The 17,187-nt window shown below is 41.0% G+C and overlaps 1 pseudogene; it reads left to right on the forward strand.

Moving 5' to 3' along the window:
• The first annotated feature begins 624 nt into the window (after positions 1-624).
• Positions 625-17,187, forward strand: part of LOC139848458 (putative disease resistance RPP13-like protein 1) — a 55,868-nt pseudogene continuing 39,305 nt past the window's right edge.

The raw sequence follows: 17,187 nt of genomic DNA on the forward strand, positions 1-17,187 counted from the left end.
ATATATATATATATATATATATATATATATATATATATATATATATATATGTATATATATATATTGGACCTTAATGTGTCTTTGATATGCATTATAACCGACTATTGGTCCGTTTACATACGTAATTGCATAATCATACAAACATGAAATACATGATAAATATCATGTAAGATGATATTCATAATCTATAATGTTTCCTTGCCTTACGGACTATAAAATCTTATGTTTATACAAGTAATTTCAAATAGTTTTTGAGCAGCCGTGCAACGCACGAGCTCAAAACTTAGTATATGATATAACATAATTAATAAATTAAAAAGAATTATAAAATAAATGTCAAAAACTCAAATGTTGCCAATTTACGTTGAAAATGATAGGCAACCATTTTATGCCTTAATTAAGATATCATAATGCCAACTGTAGTTGACGAAGTTATCATTATATATACTTGTAGCGAGTTTTGGCACCTAACCTCTCTATATTATCCATTTAATATCCTCCACGCTAAAATTCTACACCAACTTTTGGACTCTGGGTCTTCTTCGTTTTACTTCATCTGCAATTCTATCCAAAAAGTCTACTCTTTTCATTCATCTTTTGATTTTGATCAGTTGCATTTTTCAAATGGCCGAAATCTTTGTGTCTTCTGCTGTCACTGTGCTGATTGAAAAACTACTATCTGGTGACCTTATGAAGCTGACTGGATCCGAAGGAATCGCATCTCAGCTAGAAAACTTAAAGGAAAAGTGGACATATATTGAAGCTGTGCTTGTTGATGCAAGTGAAAAGCATATAACAAATGAAGCTGTTAAAGTGTGGCTTCTAGATCTTCATCGTCTAGCTTATGACATCCAAGATGTACTCGATGATATGGCTACCGAAACTTTGCGAAGAAAGTTGAATGATGAATCACGTGGCAGCACAAGCACCGGTAAGGTTTTGAAAAAGATAATTCCAACTTCTTGTACTAATTTCACTCCTCATAACTTTAAGTATGGTCGTAAGATGCGTTCTATGCTTGATGAAATTACCGAAAAATTAAAGGGTCTTTACGAGAACAAAAATATGTTTGATCATGCATATATTTTCCAAGAGATTAATATGCATGTTCAATACGTTTAAAAGAGGTTTAATGATCTTAGAACTTAGCTCTCCGGTCCGGCTACCGTGAATAACCATGGCCGACATGATGATGTCGGCGGGTGGCTAGGTGATTAAGTCCACCTTCGATGACGGTCGTCGATCGAAGGCCCAAATAAGGCTGTAGGAAACCGTCGAGAGTGATTAACCTGTTAACCTTTGATGAATGATGATAATGAATACGTATTGTAAGCCTACGTAAAGTGTGATGATCCTGGAATAATAATTACGGTTAGTATATATAGGCAAACCCTAATTCTAGAACCGTCCAAGATTATGATAATCCTTTCCATAACAAACTCCCCCAAATCTCGGTTGTAATTATAGAAAAGATATTAGGCTTGATGGTCAAGTAACCGCCATACCGAGAACAAAGGCATTCAACACGCTTTCGCATGCCGCATACCGCATATAAATTACATGCGTACGCACGCTAGTGATTACCCGCATACGTATAATGCGCATGCGGGTTGCGGTATCATTATGTCCCCCCAGTTTGATGTTATGTGACGCGAGCCACATGATATCAAACTATTAAGCGAAAAATTAGAAAGAAACAAGAAAACGGCCAGCATTAAATTTTTCGCGTGCGTCTCGAGGACATTAAATGCCTGTCACTGTCGCAGAAGCCCATTCGGCTGACAAGACATAAAGTGACAGTGAGCAGGCGCATGTGGGCCACGCGCTCAACATTGGGTACAACAAACTGAAGCTCACGCGCGTGCAGAAAACGTCGACCGTCAGTTGCGTTACACGTGTACGGCCACGATGAAACCGTTTCACCCCACTACACCCATTCCTCACTATAATAGACCCAATTCATCCTCATTTCTATTTTTCTGCCTCAAGCTTCTCCGATACGCTGCAAAATCAATTCCGATCAAATCTCATATATTCCGGCCAACTACAAAAGGCTAGTAATTCTCCGATCACTCTTAGAAAATGACTAAGGCAAATGAGACTTATGTAGATAGCGTAGTATCGGTAATAGAGCATAAACATATAGATTCTTTAGTTAAACAATACCCGCCGTTAGCACAGTATAATCCGGTGCCACCCCTTTCTAACCAACGTGCTCACAAACCACCGGAGAAGAAGGTAGCGATATACGAGCATGCGTTTAAAAATGGAAATTTTAGGGTTCCACCCTCAGACTTCTTTCTAGGCGTACTAGATCATTTCCACGTAGGGTTAGGGCAATTACACTCATACGCCATAGGGAAAATAGTGCTATTTGAGATGTGGTGCGACGCGCTAAACAAGGTACCACTAGTGATGGTGTTCTGCCATCTATACCGCCTAGCTACCCACCATAAGTCCTGGTTTACCTTCTTCGCCCGGCAAAACTTCACAAAAACCCCCAAATCGAATGCGGGTCATTGGAAAGAAACTTTCTTCTTTATTGACCAATCAGTTGTTGGAGCCAGCTTTCCGCAAACGCTAATCTGGTGCGAAAGCGTGGCAAAGGACGTAAACAAGACCTCCGTCCTGGATGATGAGGAAACGAAACTGTTAGCGGAGTGCGCTAACGCACAGCTTGTTCACCGGTCGTATGGGAATGTTATGCTGCGGTTAGGAAAGAAATCCGCGCACTGGCCATGGGAGAACATGCGCCCAGCCATAATCTCGCCGAATGGCAAGGCTATGAATAGTATAAATGCATGTGAATATATAACAGCTGCTACATACTTATATGTTCTAACTATGCGCATATGTTTGCAGAGATGAAGATGAAGAAAGTGCTCACTGCCGAGGAGATTGCAGGTATCTCTTTCCGCAAACAAAAGGTTAATGAGCCGCTGGAGCAAGAGAGAACCGGCGAAAACGAGGTGTCCGCACCCGCGACCTCAGCCAACAAGCGTAAAACAACCGAAACCCCTCAAACTACCCAAAAGAAGAAGAAGCTGACTCCAAAATAAAGGGAGGACATGCTGAATGACAACTTTGTCCCCGTAGAGCAAGCGTCTGCGGATCTGCCTCCCCCCATTACTGGTAAGAGTCTCTTGCTTTGTTTAGGTTAGTAACGCAAAAGGTAGCTTCTGTGTGCTAACGAATCACTATTTCGCAGAGCATATTGAGGAGACGCATCAGACGCTGCCGCAGGCAAATTCGGACCTTGAAGCTACCGCCACGTCCAGGGACAAGGCGATACATCTTGACTCCGATTCCACACCAACCCCACCACACGGTAGCTTCCGATTGGCGAATCTGGCGCAGCTCACCCAGTCCTCCGTCGAAAATACTGCAGAGCAGTCCGCTTTTCTGTAACAGATTTTCCCGGCTGAGTTCCGCGATCAACTGGCCGCGCTAACCTTCCACCAAGCGTACAACGCCTTTTGTCCAAAATGGCCTTGTGTTCTTTGGAATGTTTGCGGATCAAGTACGCCGTGCCACCAATTTGTACCAAGTGGCCGTGCGGAAAGAAACAGAGCTGGGATTGCTGCAGGCAGGTGTTGATCAGGTGAAGAAAGACAGGGATGCCGCGGAAGAGGCGCTCAAAGCGGTAGAGGCGACTGCGGTGGAGACAAAAACCGCGTTGATTGAGGAGAGGAAGAAAAACCGCGAGCTAGTGGGGGCGGTGGATCAGGCGAAAAGAGAGACCGAACGTGTGCGGTTAGAACTTGAAAAGGTGCGCCGGGAGAAGGATGACGCGGTAACCTGCCGCGAGCTGGCAGAGGCGGACTTGTCGAAGCTTCGCACCTCCCTTCCCACCATTGCGCAAAAGGTGATGGACTCGGGACCCGTAACCAAAAAGTTCAATGCTTATGCTGATGCGGTGAAGGAGCATGACCGCAACAAGGTGATGCTTGAGGTGATCAAAGGCTGCGACCGCACGCCTCTGTACCCTGGCATTGCTCGGAAATATTTGAAAGAGGGTACAACTGAGGCGCTCCTAGAAGCTGAGCAGGCCATCCAGTCCATCCCAATCCCCTTAATAAACGATTTTGCTGCGGATCCGAACATGCCGCTTGATGGCTTCCTCAAGGAAGAATTTTAATTTGAACACTTAACCATTTGTGCCGTAAGTCCTATGCTTAGGCAGGCAATTGTAATTATTATTTTTGAGCCCTAAGTCCCGTGTTGGGCAGGCGTATGATCGTAATGGTACATTTGCTAAACTTCTATATTATATGTGTATCTTTTGCATGCATCTTTGTTATATTGTTTGTATATCGCGAATCAAAACAAAATTTATACCGCATGCCTATGCGCGTAAGTTAACCAAAACTCCCGCGCACACGCGGGTACTTCGTAAAATAAACCAATATTTCAACGATTTCACCCTTAGTGATTTAGACTCAAAAGCTACTGCGTTCTTGCTTTGTCATGTGCTAGAGGTGCACTTTAGCTGTATGGCAAGCAACGCAACTAAAAACAAACCAATGCTTTTATACTTTAGAGTTCCTCGAGCAAACCAATGCGAGAGTAAATACGCACAAGCAAACCAATGCTTGTATTTTTAAGTCAACTTGGCAGCCATCTAGTCTGCGTGGCGCTTGGTTAGGGGAAAACCAATTCCCTTCACCTGCCGTTAGTGTCTAGCCTTGTAACCAGACAGGCTTCTGCCGCACGGTGGCTAGAGGACACCCCTTAAGTAGGCAGGGACCACATACAAAAAAGAAAGATAAATACAAAAAGAGTATGCGCGAGTAAATATTTTAATTGGCATTAATCATGTTTACAACCGCGACACATCCAAACGGACAGAAATTACTTAGGAAAAAAATAATGTGCTAAAATATTTGGATTGATCAGGTCCAACCAGCTACATGTAACATTTTTTTAACAATGTCGCGTGCCAAGTGCGTTTCACAGGTTTCTCATATAATGTTGCGAGATGGTATGCCCCGGTGTTGCTTGTTCCCACTACCTTGTATGGACCTTCCCAACGGGGGCCCAACTTTCCAGTATCTTCCGCATGACTCGCATCATTTTGACACCAAACTAAGTCCCCGAACTTATAAGAGCGCGAACGCACACGCTGATTATAGTACTTTGCGATTTTCTGTTTATTATTAGCTTCGTTAACCGTCGCAGAGAGTCTGCGTTCTTCCAGCAAATTAAGATTCTCTCGCAAAGCTTCCGAGTTGTTTTGTTCATTGAAATTTTGTACACGGAACGTTGTGTAACATCCCGCCTTTTTCCATTTACTTTTCCGTTTAACTATTTAAGTTCCGTTATATGTTTATAACACATCTCGTTAATACGCGTTTGAATTATCTCGTTTAGGTAATTCCCGTACCCGTTTCCTAAGTTGAGGGACTAAAGTTGCCAAATGGAGAAAGAGATGACTAGGTCAACTAGTCAACTCTTTCCTCTCCATTCATTCTATCACCTCCCCAAAATAATACTTCACCTTTTCCTCTCAAACCCTCAAACCTTCAATCATCATCTAAATTCGTTCAAGAAGGATTCAATCAAAACAAATTGCATATTTGAACTCCTCGTGATCTCCTCTTCGGTTCCATACCGATTTCATCAATTTTGGGTAACTTTCTAAAATCACTAATCTTTGTGTTCTTGAGATTTTTAAAGTTATAAGTTTGTTAATTAGTGTCTATGGCTCAAGTCTAGTTTGTTTATGTGTTTTGTATGCTCGTTTTTGATATTTTGAAGTAACTAGTTCATATGGAAAGTTAACATGTTTAATATTGAGTTTTAAGTGTTTATATGTTGTTTGATGTTATGAGTTCATGTTTTAATCTTGTTCCTAGTGTTACTAGCTTCATTTGGATGTAAAGATTGATCAAAGAAACCCCTTAAACTTGATTATGAAATTTGGTGATTTTTGGTTAGGGTTTCATGAACTAAGAATGAATTTTTGATGCATTAAATGACATGAAATGTTAATGGTAAGTGTTAGGTTGTGTTGTATGCTTAATTACCTTCGAAACGGCATATTGTTCATGTAATTTGGTTGCCGAATCATTAAATGGCATTTATGACTTGTGTGTATTGAATGAGGGTCACTAAATGCGGTTTTTGGTTGTTGTATGTGAAAGTTTAATTGATAATAAGTGCATAGTTATGTTCCTTGTCAAAATACCTTTCCGGTGATATAAAATACATGCCTTGAATGTTTGCGGTTTGTAAATTGTGTGGGTTTGAGTTTTGATTCGTGTACTTAGGAGTTCAGCAAGCAGGGCCTGAAATCATGCCTAGACGCCGTCCCAGGAATCAGGACGCCGTCCTGCCCTTAAAACCTAGACGCCGTCTAGGCTACCAAGACGCCGTCTTGCTCTTTAAAATGGGACGCCGTCTAGCCTAATTGGGACGCCGTCCCATTTCACTAAAGTGGGCTGTTTGCGAGGCCTTTTGACATAAAATGTTTAGGACATTCTAGACCTCCAATTTACGTGTAACTTGTTTTAACATGCTTATATATGATTAAAAACTTCAGAAAATTTGTCCGAGACCCGACCCGAACGCGTTGACTTTTTCGTTGACTTTGACCCGACCAAGTTTGACTTTTTGTCAAACTTAACCAATTGATTATGCAATCTTCCTAACATGCTTTTATACTTGTATCTTGCATGAAACTTGACAAATTGCTTCACATGCTATATTAATCGAGTCGTATTGAGCCATAGGACTAATTGAACAACTTTGACCCTTCGTGACTATCGTTATTGATACAACCTATTTGTTTAGGTCGAGACTAGCATTGTTCTTTGCACGTTTACTTGTTGAAGTACTTTTACACTCTTGCAATCAAAGGTGAGATCATAGTCCCACTTTTTACTCTTTTGAACTTACTTTTGGGATGAGAAAACATAAACGATTCTTTTGAACTAAGTGAACACAAGAACGGGAAAACAAACATTCTACATACGAGTTTAGAACGAAAATCCTCAATCCGATTATCATTAGTTACATCAGATGGTGTAAGCGAGAACTTATGTTATATGGCCATATGGGTTTGACAAACCCTCATTCAAACGGTTCGCTACCGTTTACGAATGAAATATATTTTCGGGAACAGTGTTGTTCTAGCACTAATTGATGGGGTATTCAACGGACGGAACGTTAAGCTTTGATAATTGGGTGCTCGTGAATATTAACTTTTAGAATGTACTATGACTTTATCAATATTGCAACTCTTGTGGTTCAGCTTGCTTTTACTCTTTTACTTATTTAAACCTATGATTTCACCAACGTTTTCGTTGACAGATTCTCTATGTTTTTCTCAGGTCCTTGAACTTAGGTGATATATGCTTCCGCTCATTATTTGACACTTGCATTGGATGTCGAGTATACGTGCATTTCATGGAGCGTCTTTTGACTTTACTTTAAACCGTGTCGCCTAGATTTCATTCGTATTATAACGTTGTAACTTAACTATTGGTTGAACAATTCTTGTAAGCTTTGAAACAATCTTTATTTTGAATTGAAGGCGACATATTTTGGTCAAAAGTTATCTAAAAGACTTATAATCAGGTAATGGGACCCACGTAGCCGACGCCGTCACTTGACGATTTGTCGGGGTCGCTACAAGTGGTATCAGAGCCTTGGTTGTAGGGATTTAGAGTTCATTTGTGTCCATCCCGAGTCATAGGGTACATAGGTGAATCTAGACTACAACCGGCATATAGACTGAAGTAGGAATTATTTGACTAATTGTGCATTTATACTCGAACTCTTCTATCATATCTAACTCGTATTCGATCTTGATCTTACGTTGATAAATTTTGTTGATGCGCCACCTTGACTTTATGAAGTAATGTTAAATGCACATGAGAATCAGGGTAATATAATTTCCGGGATTATATTACGGTGATTCACATGGACGTTTCGACATTATGACATAAAGAATTTAAGGCGGGTCAAGGATAATTTTCTCTCTATCTTTATTCCATATCACGGTTAGTATTATTTAGAATACTAACCAACGGTATTCTTTTGTTTTGAAGGAACAATGGCTCCTCGTCGTGTACGCCGCAACGAAACTCCAGAACAAGCTCTCGAACGGATGATAGCTACCGCCGTAGATGCGGCCATGGCCGGTCACTCTTCCAACAACAATAACAATAACAACAACCACAACAACAACAACAACAATGGGGCCGGTAACTCAAACGAGGGATGCTCCTACAAAGCTTTCATGGGGTGCAAACCTCACACTTATGATGGAACCGGTGGACCGGTTGTGCTTACTCGTTGGTTTGAACAAACCGAGGCCGTCTTTAGCATAAGCGGTTGTCGGGATCAAGACAAGGTCAAATACTCCACCCACACGTTCTCCGGTGTTGCTCTCACTTGGTGGAACACCTATGTTCAATCGGTGGGTACCGATGAAGCTCATGCCCTCTCTTGGGCCGATCTAAAGGAAAAGATGATTGTTGAATATTTTCCGCGCGAAGAAACCCGAAAGCTTGAGGAAGAACTAAGAGCTTTGAAAGCGGTCGGAAACGATCTTAAAGCTTATAATCAACGCTTCGCCGAACTGTCCTTGATGTGTCCTAATCTTGTTAACCCCGAATCTCAAAGGATTGAGCTCTACATGCTCGGTCTTCCAAAAAGCATCAAACAAGGGGTGATGTCATCCAAACCCACTACTCATCAAGCCGCTATGAACATGGCTCGCCAACTAATTGAAACGATTGACGAAATCGTAGTACCGGCTCCTAAGGCCGAGGACAAGTCGGGTGGCAACAAAAGGAAATGGGAAGCCACTCCATCAACCAACTACAACAACAACACCTTCACCAAAAAGCCTTTCAACAACGACGGCAAGAAGGGTTATGTCGGAAACTTACCTTTTTGCAACAAATGCCACAAGCATCATCACGGTGAATGTAACAAGCTAGTTTGTCACCGTTGCCAAGGTGTTGGTCATAGGGCCAACAATTGCACAAGCGTCGCCCCCGTTGCTCGAAAGGGGCCCAATCCTCCAAAAACGGTCACTTGTTACGAATGTGGCCAAACGGGCCATTATAAGAACGAATGCCCGAAAAAGAAAGCCAACCCCAACAACCGAGGTCGAGCCTTTAACATCAATACCGAGGAAGCCCGAGATGACAATGAACTAGTCACGGGTACGTTTCTTCTCAACAACTCTTATGTTACCTGCTTATTCGATTCGGGTGCCGATAAATGTTTTGTGTCTAAGACTTTGGCTCCTACCCTTTGCACTCCACCACACCCTTTAGATACTACTTATTCCATCGAAGTGGCCGACGGAAAACTCTTAAGTGCCGACACTTATTACCGGGGGTGTACTTTGAACATTTTGGGTAAGGAATTTGAAATTGACTTGATACCCATAGAATTAGGGAGTTTTGATGTAATAATCGGTATGAATTGGATGGTCAAAAATAAATCTCACATTCTTTGCGACCTTCACGCAATCCGAATTCCTATCGAGAATGGTGAACCATTGATTGTCTATGGCGATAAGAGTTGCACCAGACTCAACCTCGTTTCGTGCCTCAAAGTTAGAAAACTGCTCCGTAAGGGTTGTTTTGCGATCCTTGCTCACGTTAAGAAAGTCGAGTCCGATGAGAAGCACATCGATGATGTGCCAATTGTTAGTGACTATTCCGATGTATTTCCCGACGAATTGCCGGGTCTTCCGCCTCATCGACCGGTCGAATTCCAAATCGATCTTATTCCGGGAGCCGCACCCGTAGCACGTGCACCATATAGACTCGCCCCATCCGAAATGCAAGAATTGCAAAGTCAAATCCAAGAACTACTTGATCGTGGTTTTATCCAACCTAGCCATTCACCTTGGGGCGCTCCGATTTTGTTTGTTAAAAAGAAAGACGGATCCCTACGAATGTGCATTGATTATCGTGAACTAAATAAATTGACGGTTAAGAACCGATATCCTCTTCCTCGCATCGATGACCTCTTTGATCAACTACAAGGGTCTTGTGTATATTCAAAAATCGATCTCCGCTCGAGTTATCATCAATTGAGGGTTAAGGGGGAAGATGTCTCCAAAACCGCTTTCCGAACTCGTTATGGTAGTTATGAATTCCTTGTCATGCCATTTGGTCTCACTAACGCACCGGCGGTGTTCATGGATCTTATGAACCGCGTGTGCAAACCGTATCTCGATAAATTCGTTATCGTGTTCATCGATGACATATTGATTTATTCTAAAAATGAAGAAGAGCACGAACAACATCTCCGACTTGTGCTCGAACTTTTAAGACAAGAACAACTCTATGCCAAATTCTCCAAGTGTGAATTTTGGTTAAAGGAAGTTCAATTTCTTGGTCATGTTGTAAGTGACCAAGGTATTAAAGTCGATCCAACAAAAATCGAAGCCATTAGCAAATGGGAGACTCCTACTACCCCTACTCACATTCGTCAATTTTTGGGTCTCGCCGGGTACTATCGTAGATTCATCGAAAATTTCTCTTTGGTTGCACGTCCTCTAACCGCATTGACTCACAAGGGAAAGAAATTCATTTGGGCGACCGAACATGAATCCGCATTCCAAATCTTGAAAACGAAGCTAACCACCGCTCCTATCTTGTCACTTCCCGAAGGCAATGATGACTTTGTTGTATATTGCGATGCCTCAAAACATGGTTTTGGGTGTGTATTGATGCAACGAACGAAAGTCATTGCTTATGCTTCTCGACAACTCAAAATTCATGAACGAAACTATACGACACATGATCTCGAACTCGGAGCCGTTGTCTTTGCACTTAAAATGTGGAGACACTATCTTTATGGAACCAAGAGTACTATCTTCACCGATCACAAAAGCCTTCAACACATTTTCGATCAAAAGCAACTAAACATGAGACAACGAAGGTGGATTGAAACCTTAAACGATTACGATTGCGAGCTTCGTTACCATCCCGGGAAGGCAAATGTAGTAGCCGATGCCTTAAGTCGAAAAGAAAGAGCGGTGCCTCTCCGTGTCCGAGCTTTAAACATCACCATTCACACCAACCTTAATAGCCAAATTCGGGTAGCCCAAGATGAGGCTCTCAAGGATGAAAACATCTCTCTCGAACACTTGAACGTCCTCACCTCTCGATTCGAAGTTAAAGAAACCGGACTCCGATATTTCGCCGGAAGAATTTGGGTGCCTAGTTATGGGGATCTACGAAGCCTTATTTTAGATGAAGCCCATAAGTCACGATACTCGATTCACCCCGGTGCCAATAAGATGTACCACGACCTTAAACAACTATATTGGTGGCCGAACATCAAAAGGGACGTAGCTACTTATGTTTCCAAGTGTTTGACATGTTCCAAAGTCAAAGCCGAACACCAAAGACCGTCCGGACTACTTCAACAACCCGAGATTCCGCAATGGAAGTGGGAAAGGATAACGATGGATTTTATCACCAAGCTACCAAAAACGACGGGCGGTTATGATACCATTTGGGTTATTGTTGACCGTCTCACCAAATCCGCGCACTTCCTTGCCATGAAAGAAACGGACAAAATGGAGAAACTTGCACAACTTTACATTAAGGAGATCGTAGCCCGACACGGTGTACCTTTATCGATTATCTCCGACCGAGATGGCCGTTTCGTTTCTAGATTTTGGCGTACATTGCAAGAAGCGTTGGGAACGCGTTTAGACATGAGCACCGCATATCATCCTCAAACCGATGGGCAAAGCGAACGTACAATTCAAACCTTAGAGGACATGTTGCGAGCTTGCGTGGTTGATTTCGGAAAAGCTTGGGACAAGCACTTACCTCTCGCCGAGTTCTCTTACAACAATAGTTATCACGCGAGTATTAAAGCCGCACCTTTTGAAGCGCTATATGGCCGCAAATGTCGTTCACCTCTTTGTTGGGCCGAGGTAGGCGACGTGCAAATTACCGGACCCGAACTCATTCACGAAACCACCGAGAAAATCATTCAAATTCGAGATAGGCTTAGGACGGCCCGAAGTCGTCAAAAGAGCTATACCGACAAACGACGCAACGATCTTGAATTTCAAGCCGGTGACCGAGTAATGTTAAAAGTCGCACCTTGGAAGGGTGTAATCCGTTTTGGGAAACGCGGGAAGCTAAATCCGCGGTATATTGGTCCTTTCGAAATCTTGGAGCGTATTGGAACCGTTGCTTATCGTTTAGATCTTCCGCCTCAATTGAGCTCCGTTCATCCTACTTTCCATGTATCCAACTTGAAAAAGTGTCTTGCCGAACCCGATATCGTCATCCCTCTCGAGGAGCTCACCATTGATGACAAACTTCATTTCGTGGAGGAACCGGTTGAAATTGTGGACACCTCCGTCAAGACATTGAAACAAAGCCGAATCCCGATTGTTAAAGTCCGTTGGAACGCCAAAAGGGGACCCGAGTTTACTTGGGAAAGACAAGATCAAATACAAAGGAAGTATCCTCATCTATTCGTGAATTCGGAAACGCAAGATCTCGAGGAAGAAACAACGACTACTACGCCTACTTAAATTTCGGGACGAAATTTCTTTTAAGGTGTAGGTAATGTAACATCCCGCCTTTTTCCATTTACTTTTCCGTTTAACTATTTAAGTTCCGTTATATGTTTATAACACATCTCGTTAATACGCGTTTGAATTATCTCGTTTAGGTAATTCCCGTACCCGTTTCCTAAGTTGAGGGACTAAAGTTGCCAAATGGAGAAAGAGATGACTAGGTCAACTAGTCAACTCTTTCCTCTCCATTCATTCTATCACCTCCCCAAAATAATACTTCACCTTTTCCTCTCAAACCCTCAAACCTTCAATCATCATCTAAATTCGTTCAAGAAGGATTCAATCAAAACAAATTGCATATTTGAACTCCTCGTGATCTCCTCTTCGGTTCCATACCGATTTCATCAATTTTGGGTAACTTTCTAAAATCACTAATCTTTGTGTTCTTGAGATTTTTAAAGTTATAAGTTTGTTAATTAGTGTCTATGGCTCAAGTCTAGTTTGTTTATGTGTTTTGTATGCTCCTTTTTGATATTTTGAAGTAACTAGTTCATATGGAAAGTTAACATGTTTAATCTTGAGTTTTAAGTGTTTATATGTTGTTTGATGTTATGAGTTCATGTTTTAATCTTGTTCCTAGTGTTACTAGCTTCATTTGGATGTAAAGATTGATCAAAGAAACCCCTTAAACTTGATTATGAAATTTGGTGATTTTTGGTTAGGGTTTCATGAACTAAGAATGAATTTTTGATGCATTAAATGACATGAAATGTTAATGGTAAGTGTTAGGTTGTGTTGTATGCTTAATTACCTTCGAAACGGCATATTGTTCATGTAATTTGGTTGCCGAATCATTAAATGGCATTTATGACTTGTGTGTATTGAATGAGGGTCACTAAATGCGGTTTTTGGTTGTTGTATGTGAAAGTTTAATTGATAATAAGTGCATAGTTATGTTCCTTGTCAAAATACCTTTCCGGTGATATAAAATACATGCCTTGAATGTTTGCGGTTTGTAAATTGTGTGGGTTTGAGTTTTGATTCGTGTACTTAGGAGTTCAGCAAGCAGGGCCTGAAATCATGCCTAGACGCCGTCCCAGGAATCAGGACGCCGTCCTGCCCTTAAAACCTAGACGCCGTCTAGGCTACCAAGACGCCGTCTTGCTCTTTAAAATGGGACGCCGTCTAGCCTAATTGGGACGCCGTCCCATTTCACTAAAGTGGGCTGTTTGCGAGGCCTTTTGACATAAAATGTTTAGGACATTCTAGACCTCCAATTTACGTGTAACTTGTTTTAACATGCTTATATATGATTAAAAACTTCAGAAAATTTGTCCGAGACCCGACCCGAACGCGTTGACTTTTTCGTTGACTTTGACCCGACCAAGTTTGACTTTTTGTCAAACTTAACCAATTGATTATGCAATCTTCCTAACATGCTTTTATACTTGTATCTTGCATGAAACTTGACAAATTGCTTCACATGCTATATTAATCGAGTCGTATTGAGCCATAGGACTAATTGAACAACTTTGACCCTTCGTGACTATCGTTATTGATACAACCTATTTGTTTAGGTCGAGACTAGCATTGTTCTTTGCACGTTTACTTGTTGAAGTACTTTTACACTCTTGCAATCAAAGGTGAGATCATAGTCCCACTTTTTACTCTTTTGAACTTACTTTTGGGATGAGAAAACATAAACGATTCTTTTGAACTAAGTGAACACAAGAACGGGAAAACAAACATTCTACATACGAGTTTAGAACGAAAATCCTCAATCCGATTATCATTAGTTACATCAGATGGTGTAAGCGAGAACTTATGTTATATGGCCATATGGGTTTGACAAACCCTCATTCAAACGGTTCGCTACCGTTTACGAATGAAATATATTTTCGGGAACAGTGTTGTTCTAGCACTAATTGATGGGGTATTCAACGGACGGAACGTTAAGCTTTGATAATTGGGTGCTCGTGAATATTAACTTTTAGAATGTACTATGACTTTATCAATATTGCAACTCTTGTGGTTCAGCTTGCTTTTACTCTTTTACTTATTTAAACCTATGATTTCACCAACGTTTTCGTTGACAGATTCTCTATGTTTTTCTCAGGTCCTTGAACTTAGGTGATATATGCTTCCGCTCATTATTTGATACTTGCATTGGATGTCGAGTATACGTGCATTTCATGGAGCGTCTTTTGACTTTACTTTAAACCGTGTCGCCTAGATTTCATTCGTATTATAACGTTGTAACTTAACTATTGGTTGAACAATTCTTGTAAGCTTTGAAACAATCTTTATTTTGAATTGAAGGCGACATATTTTGGTCAAAAGTTATCTAAAAGACTTATAATCAGGTAATGGGACCCACGTAGCCGACGCCGTCACTTGACGATTTGTCGGGGTCGCTACACGTTGGTACCCCAATCTCTGCGGGTACAACAGCTTCTGATCCATAGACCAAACTGAACGGAGTTTCATCAGTGCTTGCTTTGGGGTGTTGTTCTATGCGCCCATAATACCTTTGGTAATTCGTCCACCCAACCGATGCGGCCGTGGCCTAATCTAGCCTTAATTCCAGCTACTATATCCCGGTTAGTGACTTCACACTGGCCATTCGCTTGCGGATGCGCCACGGATGTGAAAGTTTGCTTAATATTAAGCTCCGCGCACCAACTGCGAAAAGGATCCCCCACAAACTGCGTTCCATTATCGCTAACAATTTCGTTCGGTATACCGAATCGACATACAATGTCTTCCCATACAAAATTTCGCACTCTTTTCCCTGAAATTGTTGCCAGCGGTCTTGCTTTTACCCACTTTGTGAAATAATCAATTGCAACAATAAAAAACTTGATGTTTCCTGCGTATGCAGAGTATGCGTAAGATACTGATGTAAGTAGTATATGGTAGAAAATAAATGGTTATATTACCTCGGCCTTTTGGAAATGGTCCGACTATGTCAATAGTCCATTTGCAGAATGGCCATGGTGAGGAGACTGGAATCATTGGATCCGTAGGTGCTCTGCTGATAGGTGCATGAATTTGGCAAGACTCGCAGTGTTTAACTATGCGTGCGGTATCTGCGTACATGTAATAACGACCCGTCCTAATCCATCTAGACGAATACATTACATTTGGTTACATCGCGAGGTACTTGACCTCTATATGATACATTTTACAAATATTGCATTCGTTTTTAAAAGACAAACTTTTATTACATTGAAAGTTGACGGCATGCATACCATTTCATAATATATATCCCACTATAATTGACTTAATAATAATCTTGATGAACTCAACGACTCGAATGCAACGTCTTTTGAAATATGTCATGAAATGACTCCAAGTAATATCTCTAAAATGAGCAAATGCACAGCGAAAGATTTCTTTCATACCTGAGAATAAACATGCTTTAAAGTGTTAACCAAAAGGTTGGTGAGTTCATAAGTTTATCGTAAACAATAAAATTCATCATTTTGATAGACCACAAGATTTAAATACAGTACACATATCTCGTGTACTAAACCATTTTCATAAATCTTAGTAACCGTACACATATCTCGTGTACAAAATATCATACACATAACCTGTGTATAAAATCATTCTCTAGATACATAACATTCACTTTTCATTCATTTCTTGGCTTGGTAACCGACCTTAACATATAATGCGCATCAATAATATCCCCAAAACAGAACATCTCGTCTGTATAATATATAAACCTCGAAGTACTAAACACCAAGCCCACTATCCCTTCCGTCTAGTGAACATTCTGGGTGGGGGTGTTAAACCCGGTAGCTACCTTTAGGATTCGCGTGAATTAGGGTCATACCCGATTCTAATTCTTAGGTTACCAAGCAATAATAATCAGGGGAAAAATATTCACATCAATTGGTGGCAATTATCATGTCCACATAATTCAATAATAATCCACAGAACTTCCGTCTGCATAATAATTCATTCGATGAATGTTTTGCTTGTGTCTATCTCGTCAAACATTTATAAAAGCATTTCATGTATTCGCAGTTCAAAAATATATTTCAAAAGCATTTAATAAAGCAGTTGTAAAAATAGCGCATGTATTCTCAGTCCCAAAAATGTAAAGAGTAAAAGGGAGCAAATGAACTCACTATACTGTATTTTGTAGTAAAAATACATATGACGACATTGAACAACTGAACAATGCAGGGTTGGCCTCGGATTCACGAACCTCAAAAGCTTTTCCCAAAAACAAAATGCCTCAGACATGGCTCGAACCCGCAACCTCCCGCTCCCTCTCAAACACTCCAAGACCACTCCTATGTCACAACTTTTCAGATTATATCAAGACCTTTAATTTATTTAACCCGACTGCAGTCTAACCAGCGAAAATCTTGGCCCATTACTTAACTAGGGACACGACCCAACATAAAATCCGAAGCCCAATAGAATTCTCGGCCCAACATGCATTTTAATAAGCCCAAATTGAAAGTCCAGAATAAATAAAAAAATATATATCGTCCAATCAATCCACTGGTCGGCTATTTTGGAGGTTGAATGTCGGCAGAAAAAAATATTGGGAACCAAAAGGGAATCGTTCATCAATATCTTAATCATAAGCATAACATGATCATGTACATCACCATCCTTATTATCGTATGATATCATCATCTTTGCTATGG

The sequence above is a fragment of the Rutidosis leptorrhynchoides genome, chromosome 5, assembly GCF_046630445.1.
Source record: "Rutidosis leptorrhynchoides isolate AG116_Rl617_1_P2 chromosome 5, CSIRO_AGI_Rlap_v1, whole genome shotgun sequence".
In the NCBI taxonomy this organism is placed as follows: Eukaryota; Viridiplantae; Streptophyta; class Magnoliopsida; order Asterales; family Asteraceae; genus Rutidosis; species Rutidosis leptorrhynchoides.